Raw genomic sequence first — 16658 nt, 5'->3', positions numbered from 1 at the left:
CCATCTGGGTGACTATTTGTCACTTTCAAACTCACCCACTCTTCGTTCACTGTACTTTTTACCTTCACTGCTTTAAGACGCACGATTCGATCGGTTTTAGAACTGTTTCGACGGCAAAAGCGTGGTATTCGCACAGTTTTTTAATTGGTAGTAATTTACAGAAGTCGCGTGGTATTGTTATAACGCGATAAAACGAATCGAATAATGCAATACTTTGTTTAAAGCGGTTTAATCCGCGTATATATAAAAATTATGCCGTTTCGAAGTTGATCACAGATGTATATATATATATATTAAACACTTTTTTTTTAGTATAAATAAAAAATCTATTAAAACCATCTTCCTTTTATGCTATTTTTTATATTATGCTTTTATTATGCCTTAATTCATACTTATACCATATTATTTTTTTACTTATTTTTCATAAATTGTGTCGGGGTTTTAAAATGTTGAGAAGTTTCGGACAAGGGGCGGTTCGATCGTTCGTATTGTTGCCATGAAAACGGGTATAAGTCCAAAAAACAAATTTTTTTAACAAAAGTTAAATATCCTTTTAGTTGTTGCTAAGGCATATTCTCCTCATGGATCATATATATTTTATACTTTTTAACATTCAATATATACTATGGCACTTTAAATATACGTTTTAAATAAAATATCTTGAGATTTTTAAATAATCAATCAAAAAATTTGTGCTTTTTTTTTAACCAGAACACAAACGTATCACAATAATTATTCTCGAATATTTTCTTCAATGCGTCGATCGGTTTATTTCAACATTAGTAGTTGCCAAAATGCTGGGACGCGCACTCGGTTGCGGTTCAACGACTTTTTGAGTCTCGAAAATCCAAAAAAAAACACACACTGACACTTTTTTTTTAAAAGATCACATTTTGGTTATTTTTAAAACGTTAAATGAAAACTAAAATAAACACCGAAAAAACACAGTATTTTACGATATACGAGATTCAATATTTTTAATAAAAAAAAATAATAAAGTAATTATTATATAGAAAGCCGCAAAGCGATAGAACTTATCGAAACATTCTTTATTTTTAATATTATCCACCAAAAAAAAATGTTTTTTTTTATATTCTGTGATTACACAATATAGAATGATACATTAAAAATCCAACAACAGCCATTAATAAAATAATAATAAAAATTCTTCTTCTTCTTCTAACCCTGATCCACACCTAGTGGTGCATAGGGCACTGCATCGTATCGACGCAGTGATCTTGATCGTTAATTGGGTGAAGGCAGTCAATCAGTCCTGCAGTACAGGGTGATATTAAATAAATATGAGGGTGAAAATCACTTTTATTTATTTCATTTTATGTGTTTTTTACCCCCCTTCCCTGGGAATCGAACCCGGGACCTCCAGCACGGCAGCTAAACGCGCTAACCACTGCACTATGGAGTTGGACTAGTGTAAAAAATAACAACAAAATAAATAAATAAGTATTTATGAAAAAAATATTAAAAATATTTATTTTATCATTTTCTTCGTGATATTATTTTAAAATAAAAAACTAATGCAAAATATATCAATAATGATTTTTTTTTAATAATATAAAAATTAACGACGCTTTATTTTATATATTTAGCGATTTTTCTAATGATAGAAAAAAGACACTTTAAAAAAAATTTAAAATATGTTACATTAATAAATTATTTCAAAAAGTATAATACAAAAATAAAGAACGTTTTGTTCTACATAGATTCAGCGATTTTTCTGATTGAAAAAAAATATACGGAAAATTTTTAAAAAATTAGTGTAAAATTTTGAAATCGAAATAATTACAGTCTCGAGTTGTTTTTAAAACACATCACTTTGCAACTTCCCATGTTAATTTATTTATAATAAAAAAATTAACTTATTTCGTATAAAAAAGAGCATAATTCAACATGATTTAAAATAACAAATGATATTTGTGTATTTTTTATGCTAAAAAAAATTTGAAAAATTAGAAAAGAACGTCCTGGGAAGGTCGCCGTGGCTTCTAGCAGTTTTTTTTTTCTGTGATAAAAACACTCTCTTTGTCTAAAAAGGCACTTAGTTCACTGTTGTCTCCAACCTGCAAAAGATTCGTTATTTTTTCGATGAATTCCGGGTTATTTATTTGTGAATTTTCGCCCCATGTGTCATAACGTCAAGGGTCATTCTCGCGTGGATAAATGAAGCGATATTTTTAGCACGGCGATAGTTCAAAGCGAATTTCGTCCGGACGAAAATAGACCTTACCGGTGAGAAGATTTTATATAGAAAATAAATAAAACAACTTAATATGACGGATATTTTGGTAAGTATAAATACGGCAAATTTCGATATTCGTCCGCCTCTTAATTCGTACATATTCTTATCTCTTTAACTCCCTAACTTGATTTAATTAATAAAAACGATTTTTTTAACCAATTTTTATTCATAGCTAGAAGGAACCCAGCCACGCATTTCTGTGGCTCAGTCTGGTAAAAAAAAATAAAAAAAATAGAAAGTAAACATTTAGATTTGGCGTTTAATTTGTAGAACTCCATTTTAATTTATGTATGAAATGTTAAATCAAATACTAATTTTTTGAGTCTACTAAGTTGTACTATAGTTTTAAAAAAAACACATAAAAATAAATTTTGTGACAATTGTTTCGCCTAGCTATAGCATTTTCAAACAAATGTCGTTTGAAACATTCGTTTGACTATTTTATTTGATTTATTTAGGAATTTAGTAAAATTATATACATAATATAAAATACATTTTACATTTAGTAAAAGTAGTGTCCGCCTCCGTAGTGTAATGGTCAGCACGCTCGGCTACTGTTCTGGAGGTCCCGGGTTCGATTCCCAGGGGGGGGGGTCAAATAAATATAAGTGATTTTTTCACTGTAATATTTATTCAATATTACCCTGGACTGGTACCTGAAGCGGAGAGCTGATCACCTTTCCTTCATGTGTAAACGATCAAGATAACACTGCGTTTATATGACGCAGTGCCCTATGCACCATTGGGGTGCGAATAAGGGTTTAATTATTAATTATTATTATTAAGTTGTACTATAGTTTAAAAAAAAACACATAAAATAAATTTTGTGACAATTGTTTCGCCTAGCTATAGCATTTTCAAACAAATGTCGTTTGAAACATTCGTTTGACTATTTTATTTTATTTATTTGGGAATTTAGTAAAATTATATACATAATATAAAATACATTTTACATTTCGTAAAAGTATATAATATAAAATAGTTACATTCATAAAAAAATAAAGCCAATTACACAATTCCACATTTATTTTATAATAATAATGATAAAAATAACATCACTAGATAAAAAAAAAAATTTAAAAAATGGGAGTGTGTGTGAAAAGTGTATGCGAAACAATAGTCACAAAAATGATTTTTGTGTGTTTTTGTCCGCCTCCGTAGTGTAATGGTCAGCATGCTCGGCTACCGTTCTGGAGGTCCCGGGTTCGATTCCCAAGGGGGGTAAAATAAATATTAGTGATTTTTTCACTGTCATATTTATTCAATATTACCCTGGACTGGTACCTGAAGCGGAGGGCTGATCACCTTTCCTTCATGTGTAAACGATCAAGATAACACTGCGTTTATATGACGCAGTGCCCTATGCACCATTGAGGTGCGGATAAGGGTTTTATTTTTTATTTTTTTCAACAATAAAATACAACTTAGTAGACTCATAAAATCAGTGATTTTTTTTCGAATTACCTAACGTCCAAGTGATTCTGAAATCTAGCTACGGCTTATGCAACACCGTTTATCATGTCCCTACTCAGGCTTCAGGTTAGGAGTCGTAACAATCGGCGGGTATGTATGAGGAGATGCATGAACGTGGAGGAGGCGAAGAATGTTTGCAAAGACAGAGTGGTGTGGCGTTCTATTCTCTCTGCCTACCCCTGCGGGGAAGCGGCGTGATGGTTAGTTAGTTATTTAGTTTTTACTCAGGCTTCAACTTTATTAGTTTCATAGCCTATGCCTACTTGTGAGTGGATTTACTCTTTATGTTTAAAGTTACTATAATTTCATGTAATTCATGAGTGAAAATTCTAGGCAAAAACAATCGCTATCTCGCTAGAGGCGTGAGTTTATACGTTTGCTCATAAAATCAGTGTTTAATTTAACATTTAATACATAAAAAAGGGTAAATTCTCCTTAGCGCGTTCGGTGTTAGGACCATTCGAGTCGAAGTGTCGATATTAAGGCATCGCCCCCTAAGAAAGTGGGTTCGCTTCTCGTATAGGTCGAACGGGGTCATTCACCCGATCAGCTGTGTGCCCCACGTGGCCGCACTCGGTCTACAGTGCTGCCAGCTTGCGAGCTACTCGGACCGAGTCACTCGTGAAGTATGTAAACTGTGGAGGTCCACACCAAAAGGATACATTTCCGTTATAAATGATTTTAAGTATTGAGGAATTCTAATTCTAGTTATTTTTTGACATCTCATCAATGATGAAGAAGAATATGGAAGTTTAGGCATTTGCGGGGCTGACGACCGTCATAGACTGGTTTAAGTGATCACTTTACACACGTGTAACATTCACCAATTCTACCCATTATTGACAACCACACTACTCAAATTCTTGGAAGTTCTATATATATATGAACCAATTTAGAAACCTTGTTCTTGAATCACTAGAACTTCACTAGAGACATCTATTGGTGAGATAAAAAGAAGCTTTTTTATTGATCAGAAACTCTTTTATTAGTATGTGAGGTCCGAATCCTGGATTATAATCACACACATGAGAAACGCCAGAAAATACCATTTTCATTTTTATTATTTAAGCTTAATCTAATTCTAGTAATCTGAATCCTATCAGGAACTCTAATTCTTGTAAAATTGTTACATCAAAAGAAAGCTTGATGATATATTTATAAGACGAAACGCGTCACATTTTATCATATATCGCTCACTCCTTTCAACAACGTCATATATCAAAAATCGTCAATTACTAGCTAAATATTGCACTGAAAAACATCCCAAAGGATTTTTAACATGGAAGCATAATATATTGACTTGTTAAAAATGACTAACTGCATTGATGTTTATTTTGTTGCCAAGCAAAAGTGACTTAAATGGCCCTCCTGAACATTTTACGTTTTGTTAGGTCACTTTCTCCTGTACGACTACGATATGGGTCACCAAGTATTGCACCCATCACTAAGTCAAGCTGGAATAAAAATTACAACATTTAGAGTGTGTCCAAATACTTGTTCACAAAATCTGGATAATCTCCAATCATTTGGACACACATTAAAAATGTTGTGAATAAATTATCTGGTCAAATTATAAGCTTAAATAATAAAAATGAAAATGGTATTTTCTGGCGTTTCTCATGTGTGTGATTATAATCCAGGATTCGGACCTCACATACTAATATAACAGTTTCTGCTCAATAAAAAGCTTTTTTTCATCTCACCAATAGATGTCTCTAGTGAAGTTCTAGTGATGCAATAACAATGTTTCTGAATTGGTTCATACATATAGAGCTTCCAAGAATTTGAGTAGTGTGGTTGTCAATAATGGGTAAAATTGGTGAATGTTACACGTGTGTTAAGTGATCACTCAAACCAGCCTATGACGGTCGTCAGCCCCGTAAATGCCCAGACTTTCATATTCTTCTTCATCTTTGATGAGATGTCAAAAAATAATATGGAATCATTTTTTTTTTAAAGTCGTTTTGAGTCAGGGCTATCCTTGACTGGCACGACTATAGTTACTTTGTGCTAGAATAATGAAGCCATGTTATATTATATAGCATTACGATGTTGAACGTCCGACTTCCGCGTGTGGCTCGGATCGCGTGACCGCGGCACAGCCTTCGTGCCATTTTACACTGGAGAGTATAACCAACCAATTAACCGCCACGCCCCTCTCCGCAGGGGCAGGCAGAGAGAATAGAACGCCACGCCGATCTGTACTTGCGAACAATCTTCGCCCCTTCCGCATTCGTGCATCTCCTCATACATACCGGACGATTATTACGACTCCTGACGTGACCACACCCGAGTAATCGTAATACTTGATCATGCCAAGTTCTCTTGGGTCTTCTTCTGTTTCTATTACCAGACATATTCCTCATGATTCAGATTCACATGCCCAAACCATCTCAACACACCTTCCTTAATTTGATAGATAGTGCTTATCTCAGCCTTGCATTCTTTCCTTATATCACCATTCGAACATCGCATCTCGTCTCGGGAGGAACATCTAATGTGACAAACTAAACCTATAAAGGATTGCGTAAGACTCTTTTTGTGTTTATATAAGCCGACATAATTAATATGTTCGTTGATCATTTTCTTTTGCGAAATTTGCCTTCGTAAATACGTTGATTTCGTAAGTTGGTAATGAACGACGTCACAGAAACGATGGACTTATTTTAATATTGGTAACATTGCCAAATTATTGGCGGCTCTATTTGTTGATGTCTATGGTCCACCCTCCCATCCCTCATATTTGTATAACAAAAAATGTTAGTGTGGTAAACAAAAAATCCACACTACTACTATTACAGCTCTATAAACCATAGACAATAAACCATATGACGTCATAAAACGTTCGATGACGGAAATTTGATGACGTATGCGAACGCGCGTTTTTCGTTTTATTATAATATGTAAAGTTTAAACCTTCATATCTCCCTTAGTTCCCTACAGATTTCAATAAGAATGCTACCGATAGTCTTGTGATTTTTCATTTTAATTTATTAGCCAATAATCCAACATCCTGACAAAGGCCTATTGGCTTTGTTATTGTAAATGTAACTATATTTTAATATTTATTTTTTAATTTAAAGCTGTATAATTCCCTAGCGAATCAATACAGAAACAAATAAATATATTATATAATATATATATGTCCGCCTCCGTAGTGTAATGGTCAGCACTCTCGGCTACCGTTCTGGAGGTCCCGGGTTCGATTCCCAAGGGGGGTTAAATAAATATAAGTGATTTTTTTCACTGTAATATTTATTCAATATTACCCTGGACTGGTACCTGAAGCGGAGGGCTGATCACCTTTCCTTCATATGTAAAACGATCAAGATAACACTGCGTTGATATGACGCAGTGCCCTATGCACCATTGGGGTGCGGATAAGGGTTTCATTATTATATATTATTTGTGATATGTTTTTCTTTGTACTTGGGGGTGTTGGCCCAGTGGTATGCGCGCGTGATAACAGACTGACACTCCAGGGTTCAGTCAACTGCGCGATTACCTCACACGTGTCGATCGCATCACGTGCGCAGGTGTCAAATGGCTTATCTGAACATATCGCTCACTCCTTTCAAGAACGTCATAAATCAAAAAACTTGATTTTTCAGGAGAAGGTTTTTAAAGTTTAAAAGTATAATACAATGTATTAAAAATAAATATCAAGCCACTTACTGAACTTGTTAATTTGCAACAGATATTTTTAGGTAAACCTGAAGGTTTTTTCTCCATTTGAAAAATATTTAGTAAATTTAAAAAAATAATAATACAATACCTTTTCTTCAAAATGCTAAAATAACGCTTTCTGCCCTGTAGCGGGTAAATATTAAGTTAAAAATATGCCTCTTTTGCTGGGATATAGTACATTTTCTGGGCATTCTGAAAACATGCACAACTGAAAATTGACGATTTTTGATTTATGACGTTCTTGAAAGGAGTGAGCGATATATACTTGCAATCGTCACCCCAGATTGTAAAGAACACAACTCCAAACTGTATTTGGTAGATTTTCCATATTAAAAGCATTGTTAACTTTGTGGTATGGTAATATAACACTCTCCTTATCATTCATCCTTCACTTTGTGTAAAACCACTTTAAAAAAAAAACACTACATCGTGCCTGCCGGTTACGGAATAATCATTCCATCATCAGGTCAAATATATATTAAATTAATATTGTCCGCCTCCGTAGTGTAATGGTCAGCACGCTCGGCTACCGTTCTGGAGGTCCCGGGTTCGATTCCCAAGGGGGGTAAATTAAATATAAGGGATTTTTTCACTGTCATATTTATTCAATATTACCCTGGACTGGTACCTGAAGCGGAGGGCTGATCACCTTTCCTTCATGTGTAAACGATCAAGATAACACTGTGTTTATATGACGCAGTGCCCTATGCACCATTGGGGTGCGGATAAGGGTATGATTATTTTTATTATTATTAATATTGTTACGGTCTGACATTTATAGAAACCTAATTTTTTTAAGAAAGAAGACAATGATTTGTAAAGATTCTAAATATTGTACAAAATAATGGTTTTGTCATAAAACAATTCTGTCTAGCCTCACACCGGTCTGACGATGTCGGTTACGACGAAACCCGGTTGCTGGTCGAATAAAATTCACATGGAAAAAACTGCATACTTAGTTGCTATTTTATTCTATAAAAATCAGTTCCAACGAGAAATTTAAGTATAAAACTATAAATTTTTATTAAAAAGATATTGGTATCGTTTATATACTCTTTTTCATCGTACGTATACTTCGTACTGTAAATTATGAGGGCAGTTTATTGTAAATTTGAATTTTTCAATAAACTGCCATCATAATTTACTTTTTTTTCATATTATTTCTTGACATCTCATCAAAGATGAAGAAGAATATGGAAGTCTGGGCATTTACGGGGCTGACGACCGTCATAGGCTGGTTTAAGTAATCACTTTACACATTCAAGAACGTCATAAATCAAAAAACTTGATTTTTCAGGAGAACGTTTTTAGAGTTTAAAAATATAATACAATGTATTAAAAATAAATATCAAGCCACTTATTGACCTTTTTACTGTGCAACAGATCTTTTTAGGTGAAACCTGAAGTTTTTTCTCCATTTGAAAAATATTAAGTATACTTAAAAAAATAATTAAGCAATACCTTTTCTTCAAAATGTAAAAACAACACTTTCTGCCCTGTAGCGGGTAAATATTAAGTTAAAATATGCCTTTTTTGCTGGGATATAGTACATTTTCTGGGCATTCCGAAAACATGCACAAATGAAAATTGTCGATTTTTGATTTATGACGTTCTTGAAAGGAGTGAGCCATATGTAACATTCACCAATTCTACCCATTATTGACAGCCACACTACTCAAATTCTTGGAAGTGAACAAGTATTTGGACACACTCAAAATGTTACTTTTTTTTCAATGATATTATGTGATTAGTAATTTTTAAGAGTCATACAGTCATGGATGACATGATCGTGTATTTCAAATCTACCCTATGCACCATCGGGTGCTGATGAGGGTTTGAATGGAGAAGACTCTCGTAAGTAATTACAATACACCAGGCTGATGTACATATGTTAATTATTATATTAACACACTTTATAAGATATTATTATTTTATAAAAGAATTATTACATGTATTATATTTACTACTGCTACTAACCATCACGCCACTTCCCCGCAGGGGTAGGCAGAGATAATAGAGCGCCACACCACTCTGTCCTTGTAAATATTCTTCGCCTCTTCCACGTTCATGCATCTCCTCACACATAACACGCCGATTGTTTCGACTCCTAACCTGACCACTTTCAAATATTTTGCATACTTGATCGTGCCAAGTTTTTCTCGGTCTTCCTCTGCTCCGTTTTCCAATTACATTCGCCTCATAAATTTGTTTTACCGTTCTTTCCTCGCTCATTCGTTCCACGTGCCCAAACCATCTCAACACACCTTTCTTAAATTTATAGATAATGCTTGTCTCAGCTTTGCATTCCTTCCTTATTTCACTATTCGAACATCTATCGTACATCGTTTTGTCGCACATTCTTCTGAGAGATCGCATTTCGACTGCATTCAGTCTACTTTCATCGTTCTTTTGCCAACTCCATGTTTCACTTCCATGCATTAGGGTCGGAACCAGGACTGCGTTGTGTACTGTGTATTATATTTATTATGTACAAATTGGCTAAAGAAATAAAGAAAGAAGAAAAATCGTCTAAGAAATTTGTGATATATTGAAATCCACTTAAAACAGGCGCATACGCTGTTACTCTGTATAAAAGGGTAACAAAAAGTATCGATTTTCGTTTTTTTCTGTCGATTTTGAGCCAGTGCTGGGGGTCCACCACTTTGCCGGCAACGCCGGCCATATTTTGTGCAAAATCATCGAGAGATTCCGACGAAAATTCACGTTATGTGTCTCGTACGTTGACCCCGACGTAAGGTTAAGCACCTCGCGTAAAAGCGAGATTTGTTTTGTCTTAGCAACGGTAACATACGTAGGAACTTGTCCAACGAAAAATTATTCAAAATCGACAGCAGGGCGGCACATCCCTATTTCGGAAAAGCATAGAAAAAAAATATACAGCCGAATGAAAACGCGACGAATCTTGAAAAACGATTTCACGACAAAATTAAGCCGTATTTTTATTGTGTTTATTATAAATTCCGACAGACAATACGCATCCGACGTTACAGCAATACATTAAACGGATATACAAATAATTTATTGTGTTTGAAGCACATTGATTTGCTACGAACATTTCGCAATAATTTGCAACCAAAACTTTTGAAACTCCGTTTCTACGATGTAAAGAATGACACATGGGGCCTAAAATTCACATAATCAAATCAGACACACGATTATTTTTAAACATTGTGCATTTTTGCGTAATTTTGACATCGAACCGCACTGATCTTCGAGTTCTCGCGAGTTTCGCGTTTCCTGACGCTTCCGACACTTTTGATTCATCCCAGTTTTCGGCACTTCACTCGGATTATTGCAAAATACGCGGCGCAACTCGATTTTAACACTAAAATATCGCCGAAGACACGGAACCGATAGCTTATATTATAAAATAGCTATCCACATCGTATTCTCGATCGGGAATTACGTCACAAGTTGAATGACATCGAGAACGAGACGGAACTATATGAAACGAAACACATCCACGGCTGGCAATTTACGAGAAAAAAAAACTATAAACTAATCACTATGTTAAAAAAATCTTTCCAAATGCCACTCGGTAATTATTTTCTCAGTTTCGTACTTTCACATCTCGTTATATAAATAACTTTTCGAGCGGTCGATGACACTAAAAAAATCATAACAAACAAATCGTTCCGGCGGCGCCCTCTGTTATCACTATTTTGAATGAAACGGCCGCCATTTTTGTTTTGGCCCGCGGGCGTTTTTTTCAATTTTGGTTACGCGACCGTCCGACGCGCACGCTACTAGGAAGTGAATACTGGCCACTGAACGAACTAAGTTTCCACACACACGGCCGGGCTGGCTACACATACACGGGTCACGTGGTGCGATGACGCTGTATGCGTGACGGGTAGTTCAAAACGTAACGCGAACTTGTCACGATTTTCTAGTTATTTTAATTTCGTTAATTGACTCGTCAGTAACACTGTATTTTCAGTTACATTTTAAAGGAATTTTAGAACAGAACTTTGAAATTGACAGCAAATATTGAAATGTTGCGAAATTTTTAATTATTATTTTTTTAAATACATCATACATAAAATACAAGGTATAAAATTAAAATTTACTTTTTTTATAATATTTTTCAACAAACATATTTTTTTTGAGTCGATTTTTTAGTGGATTCATACCAATTATTGGTTTTTAATTCATTGCGTGAATATACCTGTACCCAAATAATTTTTGTTTTATAAAAGATTTTCTGTTAAATATAATTTTTTATTTTTGTTAAATACACGAAAACCAAAAATAATGTATTTTTTCCAATGTGAAAATGGGCACTGAAATGTATAAATATGAATACACATTTCTTTATTTCATTAAAAAAGAACATACATATATTTATGTCATGGTATTTTTTTAAGTATCTAAATGGAATAATATTTAAGTGTAAATAAGTCTAATAAAATGCTTTAGATTTTTTTAAACTAATATAATTAAATATTTTTACTAAAATACATTCCACTAGTTGCATGAACATCCCCTGGTGACTAAACGACCCGTGTCCCTCGTACATTGATCGCATGCGGTGACGAAAATGACACTTCTGCAAAAAAGCGCACAAAATTAGGTAACACTTTGACCGGAATTGCCCCTTGAACATAATTATCAAAGGTACCATTTCTGCAATCAGGTAATAAAAATATCTTTCGAAACAAGTGGCCACCAACGAAATATTGATGATTCCAATAAAACGTTTATGGGCGACCATTCGGAAATTTCATTCTCAGAAAAGCTAGCAACATTAATTGCACAATATTAATTTGAATAATAGTTTTTCAGCACCATTGTTTATACGGGTGCTATTTAAACAGATAAACTCAGCAATACATTTATTAAATTCTTCTTATTCTATTATCTACACCCAATCATGCATGTGGTAAATCATTGGTTCGATGCAGCGTTACTTTGTTCTTGAGTCAAACTAACCACAGTTGTCCAGTACGGTTCAAATGTCACTCAGTATATAGTAACATATTGGATTTCCTAACCGACAAATTATCTTACACAATATTTGATAGAATTACGCCTTGAGAACATCGGCGGGTATGTATGAGGAGATGCATGAACGTGGAAGAGGACAGAGTGGTGTGGCGTAATATTCTCTCTGCCTACCCCTACGGGGAAGCTGCGTGATGGTTAGTTAGTTAGTTAGTCATAAGAAATATTTTTAACGCCATTCGTTTTTACAAGTAATTAATGAAATAATATTTAAGCAAAAGAAGACTCGAGTCAGATATTAAAAACAAAATAATAATTTTTTTTAGTTCCATGAAATAGAAGATAGGATTAGTTATTCTATCCCCATCTATTATTCATATGTATTATATAAAGATATGTACTCTTGGTTTATTGATCGCGTTGAAGATCAAACCCAGAGTGAACATGACAGCCAAGAAACTTGGTCATAAAAGTACCTACCCTCTTTGTAACTTTTCTGGATTTATTTAATTAAAGTTCCTGAGAAACAGCATTTTACGAAATTCCTGAATATTATTATGATTAAAATTAAGTACCAATTCCCTGAATAAAGCAAAACAGACCTCTCTATGAATATCTCTTTATGAAGAAAAATGGTATTTCGTGTACATGATTAATTAATATTATTCAGTTAAGACTGATCGCCTTGTCTTCATGTAATTAACGATCAAGATAACACTGCGTCGATAAGATGCAATGCCCATGTAAGATTGGTTGTAGATAAGGGTAAGATTTTTTATTTAAAAACAAAAAAAATCATTTGTTTTCTTTTTAATGTTGGAATTTAAAAAAAACTAGTTTTAATGAAACCGTTAGAGCATTATAACCGATTCATTTGATAATGCCATAACTAGGGGAAACAATTATCACAAAATATTTTTTTATGTGTTTTGTTAATAAAATATAACTTAGTTGACTCTAAAAATCTGTGTTTGATTTAAAATTAATACACACATTATAACCGATATTATACCAAGTTGGATTCCGCTTAGAAACGTATGCGAATTCATAATGAATATCAGAAAATGGGAAACCCGTTATTTATTCGACCGGCGTTCAACTGTTCACGAGGTCTTTGCTCGCCCAATAATCGCATTGCTTTTGCATCAGTGCAGTAAGGAAAATGCAGGCTCCTGCATAACACTCCGACCCGTTCTTGGGGGCTAGATTGTCAATGTACGACAGAAACAATTATCTAAATTTTAATTTATTTTGTTACATCTTATATAACCACTTCAAAACTCAACCATATTGACTTATTTCAAAATTATATTATTTTATTTGTTTAAAATAATGGAATCTCGTGGCTTGATACCAAATAATATAGAGCTATGTTAAATTACACGATTTCACCGTTAGATAAAATATATGATATTTTCTTACCATTTTTTTTGAACAATACATTGAGCCATTTTGTCATAAATATTTAAAAACTATTCTACCTATGTTGACTGACTATTTTACTTTTTTTAAAAGAAAATTATGACTTTATTTTTTAGATTTTTGCAGGGTTTGTTTCCACGCAACGAATTTTCATGGAAATTTTTTCCCTTTTTTCACTGATAAATATATATTTTTAAATATTCAAAATCAGTGAGACTAAAGAAAAAGCCTCGAATTTATGATTTATTTTTAAGGTCTCGGCATTTTTTTTTACAATTTGATTTTTTTCAACAATTTTTTAAATGGCATTAAAGGCGAAATTCTCGTTTGTATTGTAAAAATCTTCGGTGAAAAATTTTTAAAGTCATTACATTCAAAAATAGTTTTGTAATAATTCTTAAGAGATAAAGTGGCGAAACCATTCAAACGAATAACAAACATGATTTTTGTGAACTTTAAAATTGGTAAAGATTAAAAAAATTATGATATTCGAATTTCGTTAATTTTTCTTCACAATTATTAATTTTTCGCTGGCCGCAGTTTAAAAACTGGCCCGCGATCCCGTAAGCATTGCGACATGCGAGCATCGCACCCGAAGACGGTTCGGAGATTGCCGAGCGCTCTCGCGGGCAGCCGAGCGGCTCCGGAGAGGGCCGAGCGGCCGCGGAGAGTCCCGAGCGGTCCCGAAGTATGAGCGGGAGAGGCATTATGTACCGTTGTTTAGATTTTGGCAGGTCGTTGAACCCTCGCCCGCGCACGGCTGCGGAATAAACCGGCGAATTTGGCAACCGGGCACGGCTTCAAAAGCCAACCGAAAATAATAAAATTATTTTTACCAAAAAAAAGAAAATTTAAAACGAGCATATAATTTATGAAAAGAAATACGGAGGAACACGAGATATTGATACAAATTTTAAAAAAGAGCAATGATCAGGTAGCGAATTTATTTTTATTTGACTTACAAATTAGACCGAATTATTCGTCAGCCGAAACATTTATATGAGACGGGGAGATGAGAATAAGACGGGGAGATGATAATGATAAGACGGGGAGATGAGGATGATGATGAGACGTGGAAATGATTATGACGATGAGACAAGAGATGATGATGATGATGATACGTGGAGATAAGGATGAGAAGGGTTATGATGATGATTCGGGGAGATGGGAAGGTGAGGATGGTATAAAGGCATGATAATAAGATAAGATGTGGTAATATGGCAAGCCCCCTTTTCACTATAAGTCAATGAGCACACGTGCTGTGCTGTGCTGAGCAAGCACAACACTGCACTTATGTGTGGAGTAAGCAGGCCGGTCAACGCTTCTCTTGCATGCTTTCCACCGTCAGCGGTTTTGGGCATCGTCTGTGCAATGATTGATTTGCAATATTTGGTGCAAGTGTCCCACAGCTAATGAAATTCTTACTTTTTTTATAACACAATTTGGACGATATTTGTTACCGTTTTTTAACTCGAATTCCATATATTTTTTCTTTTTTCGTTTCATTTCACAATATATTAAAATTCTCCACCCCTTATCCGCACCCCAATGGTGCATAGGGCACTGCATCGTATAGAAACAGTGTTATCTTGATCGTTAAATACACGAAGGAAAGGTGATCAGCCTTCCGCTTCAGGTACCAGTTCAGGGTCATATTAATTAAATATTAGACTGAAAAATCACTAATATTTATTTGGACCCTCTTGGGAATCGAACCCGGGACCTCCAGCGTGGTAGCCTAGCGCGCTAACCACTACACTATGGAGGCGGACAAATATATATATTAAAATTACAAGTACAAAAATATTCTATTATATTAATACAAAAAAAGATCCCACAAAGGCATGGCCAGTGTGTGGGTATACATTTTATTTTAGATTAAGTTAGGTTAGGTTAGAAAAAATAATTTCAATTTTTTTCTTTACATATTTTTTTTGCATTGCACAATGTATTATAATTACAAGTAATAAAATATTATTTTAAATGTATGTTAATACAAAAAAAGATCCCACCAAGGCATGGCCTGTGTGTGGGTATACATTATATATTAGATTAAGTTAGGTTAGGTTAGGTTAGGAAAAATTAATTAAATATATTTTTTTCTTCGTATACTTTTTTTTTGTTTTTTACAATATATTATAATTACAAATACAAAAATATTATTTTAAATGTATTAATACAAAAAATGATCCCACAAAGGCATGACCTGTGTGTGGGTATACATTATATATTAGATTAAGTTAGGTTAGGTTAGGTTAGGAAAAATTAATTAAATATATTTTTTTCTTCGTATACTTTTTTTGTTTTTTACAATATATTATAATTACAAATACAAAAATATTCTTTTAAATGTATTGATACAAAAAATGATCCCACAAAGGCATGACCTGTGTGTGGGTATACATTATATTTTAGATTCAGTTAGGTTAGGTTAGGTTAGGAAAAATGAATTAAATATATTTTTTTCTTTGTATACTTTTTTTGTTTTTTACAATATATTATAATTACAAATACAAAAATATTCTTTTAAATGTATTGATACAAAAAATGATCCCACATAAGCATGGCCTGTGTGTGGGTGGGAATACATAATATTTTAGGTTAAGCTATGTTAGGTTAGGTTAGAAAAAAAGAATTTCAAATCTTTTTTTCATTACATATTTTTTTTGTATTTCACAATACATTACGATTACAAGCACAAAAATATTATAATATGTACATGATTAAACAAAAAATCCCACAGCGGCATGGCCTGTGTGTGGGTATACATTATATTTTAGGTTCAGTTAGGTTAGGTTGGGTTAGGAAAAATTAATTTAATATATTTTTTTCTTTGTATACTTCTTTCACAATA

General features: G+C 33.6%; 1 long non-coding RNA gene across 1 annotated transcript; it reads right to left on the bottom strand.

The window, feature by feature from the left end:
- Positions 1–428: 428 nt before the first annotated feature.
- LOC148301437 (uncharacterized) lies at positions 429–11216 on the bottom strand. Its single transcript, XR_015838791.1, has 3 exons — positions 10639–11216; positions 1805–2078; positions 429–922 (listed from the first exon to the last, which is right to left on the bottom strand). It is a non-coding gene; the product is annotated as an uncharacterized LOC148301437 (long non-coding RNA).
- Between the last annotated feature and the right edge of the window lie 5442 nt (positions 11217–16658).

Source organism: Brachycentrus maculatus, unplaced genomic scaffold (genome assembly GCF_059751285.1).
Source record: "Brachycentrus maculatus isolate JH-2025_06_01 unplaced genomic scaffold, ASM5975128v1 h1tg000563l, whole genome shotgun sequence".
Classification (NCBI taxonomy): Eukaryota; Metazoa; Arthropoda; class Insecta; order Trichoptera; family Brachycentridae; genus Brachycentrus; species Brachycentrus maculatus.
This window is presented reverse-complemented; position numbering and strand designations above follow the sequence as displayed.